The sequence below is a fragment of the Bufo gargarizans genome, chromosome 7 (assembly GCF_014858855.1).
Source record: "Bufo gargarizans isolate SCDJY-AF-19 chromosome 7, ASM1485885v1, whole genome shotgun sequence".
Lineage (NCBI taxonomy): Eukaryota > Metazoa > Chordata > Amphibia > Anura > Bufonidae > Bufo > Bufo gargarizans.
In genome coordinates, this window is record NC_058086.1 from 168,721,757 (window position 1) to 168,727,353 (window position 5,597).

The following is a 5,597-nucleotide window of genomic DNA, read 5'->3' on the forward strand; positions in this document are numbered from 1 at the left end:
GAACCCCAGAAAGCACTCCGTAGTGCTTCTGTAGTGTTCCGTTCCGTGCTTCTGCTCCGCATCTCCGGATTTGCAGATCCATTGACGTGAATAGGTCCGCATCTGTGATGCAGAATAGCCACGGAACGGAGCCCGTGTATTGCGGATTCGCAAATGCGGTCCACAATATGGCAACAGGCAGCCCTAACGGACAAGGATAGTACTGTTCTATCAGGGGCCAGCTGTTCCGTTCCGCAAAAATGTAATGCACATGAACGTCATCCGTATTTTTTGCGGATCAGTTTTTACTGATCTGCAAAATACTAATTTACTAAAATACTGAAAAAGCCATAGGGTCGTGTGCAAGAGGCCTGAAGGCTGAATTTACACGTCCGTGGAACGTCGTCCGTGAGATGCTGGACTGGCATCCTGCTGAGCGCAGGAACGCACGGCGTCGTTGGTTACTATGACGCTGTGCGCTTTGTGCCACCGCCGCTGTACATCAATACACTCGGAATCATATTAACCAATGACGCCATCAGGAAGATGCCAGTCTGGTATCTCACGGACTGTGTTCCACGGACGTGCAAGTTCAGCGTAAGGGCTCATGCACACGACCGTTGTTGTTTTGCGGTCCGTTTTTCACAGATCCTTTGTTCCGTATCTGAGGTTTTTTTTCTCTGATTTATGTCCTCTTCCGTTCCATTATTGCACAAAACATATCCGTATGGTTTCCGTATTTGATCCGTTTTTTGCAGATCGTATACAGAAAGAGTAACTTATTAATCACCAAACACATGAGCAATATGGGCTGGGCGTAGCATTTCTACAGTATGGATCCGCAAAATACGGATGAAGTACGGATGACATACGGATGTGTTCCGTGTGCGTTCTGTATTTTTTGCGGACCCATTGACTTGAATGGGGCCTCAGACCTTGATTTGCGGACAATAATAGGACATGCACTACTTTTTTGCGGAACGGCCATGTGGACAAACGGAAACGGAATGCACATGGAGTAACTTCTGTATTTTTTTACAGCCCCATTGAAGTGAATGTTCCGCATATGGTCCGCAAAAAAAACTGAACGGAAGTGGAAAGAAAATACGTTTGTGTGAATTTGCCCTAAGTCTAAAAATCAAATAGGTGAACGAGGCACAAAAACCTCCAAAACGGGCGCAATTTCAATAGTGAATGAGACAAAAAAAAAAAAAGACCTTCTAAAACATCATTTTAGAGCCTAAAAACAGGTGCAGACACTATAGTCAATGTGCCTCAGTATGTCTGGTTTAGGCCTCAGGCACACTGTGCCGTTTTTCGCGGGCTGCAAACCGCGGGTCCGCAAAAAATGAAAGCCGCACATGTTGCCTTTAGCAATTTGCGGAACGGAACGGGCGCCGGCAATATAAATGCCTATTCGTGTCCGCAAAGCGCGGACAAGAATAGGACATGTTATATTTTTTTTGCAGGGCTGCGGAACGGAGCCACGGATGCGGACAGCACACGGAGTGCTGTCCGCATCTTTTGCGTCCCCATTGAAGTGAATGGGTCCGCATCCAAGCCGCCAAAACGGCGGCTCGGATGCGGACCCAAACAACGGCCGTGTGCATGAGGCCTTAGGCTCCATTCACACGTCCATGGTGTGTTCCGTACCCGCAAATTGCGGATCCGCAACACACCCGGCCGGCACCCCCTATAGAAATGCTATGTTCTATCTTTTGCGGAGCTGCAGACCGGAAGATCGGGGCCGCGCTCCGCAAATGCGGATGCGGACAGCACACTGTGTGCTGTCCGCATCCATTCCGTCCCCATAGAGAATGAATGGGTCCGCACCCGTTCTGCAAAATTGCGTAACGGATGCGGACCCATTTGCGGACGTGTGAATGGAGCCTTAATAGGGTTGATCCTGCAGACAGGGGCCAAGCCATTACTGGCGATGAGATTTACCTTTTTCCTCCCCATCTTCCAAGAGCCATAACTTTTTTAATGTTTTATTCTTGCCAGTGCTTACGGGATCTTTCACACGAGCGGATGCCGTGCGGGTAAACTGCTGCGTGAAATAGAGCCAAGCCGCGTTCCGGACGGCAGAGACACGGAGCAGTAACACGATTGATGACGCTCTTTGCCTCTCTGTGACCTTTTTACTACAAAGTGGTGACAACTTTATCTCATTGTGATTTTGTAGTAAAAAGGTCACAGAGAGGGACGGAGCGTCATCAATCATGTTACTGCTCCGTGTCTCCGCTCTCCGGAACGGCGCTTGGCTCTGTTTTACGCAGCAGATTACCCGCACGGCATCCGCTCGTGTGAAAGATCCCTAAGATTTTTTTGCAGGATGAATTTAATGGTCCAATTATGTATTGAAAAGTTTTTTTTTTTGTTTTTTTTTGGGGGGGTATGAAAAATGTCATGTGGATTTTGAGGTACACCTGACTTTTTAACCTCTTATTATGTTTTTTAGGGAGGCTAGAAGATTTTTTTTTTTTTTTTTACAGTGCAATAAATAATGTGATATTATATCATTTGTGTTTTTTTAATATATATTTTTTTCTAATTTAAAGTTTGTTTTTTTTACTTGTTTGTATAACACACTGCACCTCTTCAGTTTTGCAGTGTATTGTGCCTGTGGGAGCACTGGTGGCAGTAATTGGGCCCTGGCTGCCATGAGGTCTGCTCGGCACCCTGTGACTGCATAGCGGGGGGCCTAACAGGTGATAAAGGGAGTGCCCTCTGTTTAGATGCCGCGGTTGCTATTGACCGTCACATCTAAGGAGGTTAAGCAGCTGTTGCAGGTGGATGTCAGCAGTAGATAACACCGCTCCTGAGCCCGCTCCATACAATCCCGGCGCTCCACAGTGTGTGAAGCAGCTTGAGGGGAACGCCCCAAATATATCTGTAGAACAGCCGCATAGCTGGTTTTTATGATATGTTGCATTTTATTGTTACATACTTTCCTTTGTCGCATCGTCAGTGGTTTAATTTGCAACCTGCTGCTAGAAAAGCTTCTTCCCCATGACAACCCTTTTTTTTGCTTTTGTGCTTTGGGAGCTCAGAGTTGTTACAGGGGCCCCGGGGGACCCCTGAATCCAGGCCTTCTAATACAAAAATATTGTTGGATTGGTTGTTCTGAGGCCTAGTGCACGAATGTAATGAAAGGAGGCAGCCTGCGGTGTGTGCGGCAGGATGTGGCCTGTAGGATTTATACTCTAGTCACATTCAGAGCTGCATTCTCTTAGTTCTGTTTCCTGCACTGTGGGATCTCAGATCATAGTTACACAGTGAGACAGGTTTGTGTGGATAAACTGTCATCTGGGCAATCTGCAGAATTTCGAAAGCAGCTCTGGAGGTGATTGGAGTCTATGATCAGTACACGATTAGTAAGGGGAAATTACTCAGCATTTTATATGGACTTGCACGGTGGGGTTCTGACAGTGAAGTCGCCCGCATCGGTCGTGACCCTTGACTCCGTGGGTTTAGAAGTGATAAAGGTCTTGCAGCTTTCCATTTTGAAGATCTCTGCTTGCTGTGAGCAAATGAGTGCATTTTTCTTTACACCCAATGGCTGAAAACCTGTACAGGCTGAAGACTTCTCACAGCAGAGGGTTTGTTACAATTGTATTTATTCTAGATAATGCTCTGTGAGCTGAATGCTGCACAAACCTCTCCTGTCCTGATAGTTTGTATAATGTATCAGAGCAGGTAATATGTAGAAGTCTGGAGTCTATGCTTTTTTCCGTATAGGGAATTGTGTAGGCTGGATACATTGTAACGAACCTTCAGTTAGGAGATTAAATTCATTAGAAAGAAATATCATTTTTTGCACCTGTGGTCGCCGCCACGTCTGCCTGACCCTTGTCCCGGCCCAGGGACCGGTAGGGGGTGGTTGCTCCCAGTGGGGCTCTTCTCATCAGAGCTTCTAATTCCTGTGTGTGGTTATGATGACAGCAAGCAGTGATCTCACCGGCGCCTCCTCTGTGATGATAACCTCCTCTGCCTCCCCCTAACATCCATTTTTGCTCTGCCGCCGCTTCTCCTTCCCAGCGCTCCCCACAGAGCTGCTAATTACAGATTACAAAATTGCTTGGAACTAAAATAAGAGATGGAAACAAAGGCTTTAAAGGCGCAGGCACAGAGCGGCGGGGTGTCGGGCACAGAGCGGCGGGGTGTCGGGCACAGAGCGGCGGGGTGTCGGGCACAGAGCGGCGGGGTGTCGGGCACAGAGCGGCGGGGTGTCGGGCACAGAGCGTGGGAGGTCAGGCATAGAGAAAGGGTTGTCAGGCCCTGAGTGCGGGGTGTCAGGCCCTGAGTGCGGGGTGTCAGGCCCTGAGTGCGGGGTGTCAGGCCCTGAGTGCGGGGTGTCAGGCCCTGAGCGTGGGAGGTCAGGCACAGAGAAAGGGTTGTCAGGCACTGAGCGCGGGGTGTCAGGCACAGAGAGGCGGGTGTCAGGGACCGAGTATGGGGTGTCAGGCACTGAGCGCAGGGTGTCAGGCACAGACAAAGGGGTGTCAGGCACTGAGCGTGCGATGTCAGGCACAGAGAGCAGGTTGTCAGGCACTGAGCGCAGGGTGTTAGACACAGAGAGCGAGGTGTCAGGTTTTTCTGTTGGGACACAAAGCCAAGGGAATCCCCGGTGGATAAGTCTGCAACACAGAGCGGCGCCGTACACACCACGCAGCGCGGCTTTTATCGTGTCCTCCTGATGCTCCCGTCTCTAAAGGCCGAGTCGCATGTGTGCGGAGAAAATGGCAATTATATAGGAACCTGGAACTGCTGCAGCACCACACAAGTTAACCCCTTAGGTGCGCTTTAAAAGATCCACATTATGGTCATGTTGAGGGTTGTAGTGTTGTCTGTATAGAATTGTATTACATGTTTAGTCTTCGGGTCATGTTGGGGGTTATAGTGTTCTATATTTGGAATATAATAGAATTGTATAATGGTCATATTCAGTGGTCGGCTCATGTTGGGGGTTGTAGTGTTCTATGTATTGTGGGGACTCGCTCTGGTAGATAGGATTAGCGGACGCAGTATAGAAGCAACAACAAGTTCTTTGGATCAAACAGTTCAGTGTTTTATTCACACTTTAGGCAAGTGACAAAACAAGCAGCCATATTCAAACAAAAAGTCACCTTGCGGTGTTGGTGGTAATTCACACCATGCGGCAATTCTGTCTCAGAGTCCTTGCTGATAGCTGCACCGACCTGTTTTTACGCCAAACAGGTAGCAAACCTTCATCCAGACACAAGGCTCCCAGATCCCAACACAGAGACCTGGCTTCTGAGCCCAGCTGCCTATTTAAGGACAGCCAGGTGCTGCCAAAACCTGGTTCGGTATTTGACCTCACCTGTCTGTAAATCAGCCCAGCAGCACATGCTGGGAGGAAAATACCTGTTTTCTCAGACCAAGCCTCTCACTGCGTCACATAACACCCCCTTTGTTTAACCCTGAGGGGGGTGAACACACCCCAGATAGTGTTTTCCTGTAACCGGTCTGCCTTGTGTTCCACCGAAAACGTAAAGTTTTGTATTGAGAGAAACCATCGGGTGACCCGGGCATTCCTCTCCTTGGCCTGGCTCATCCACTTGAGAGGGGAGCGGTCGGTCACCAGGCGGAACTTT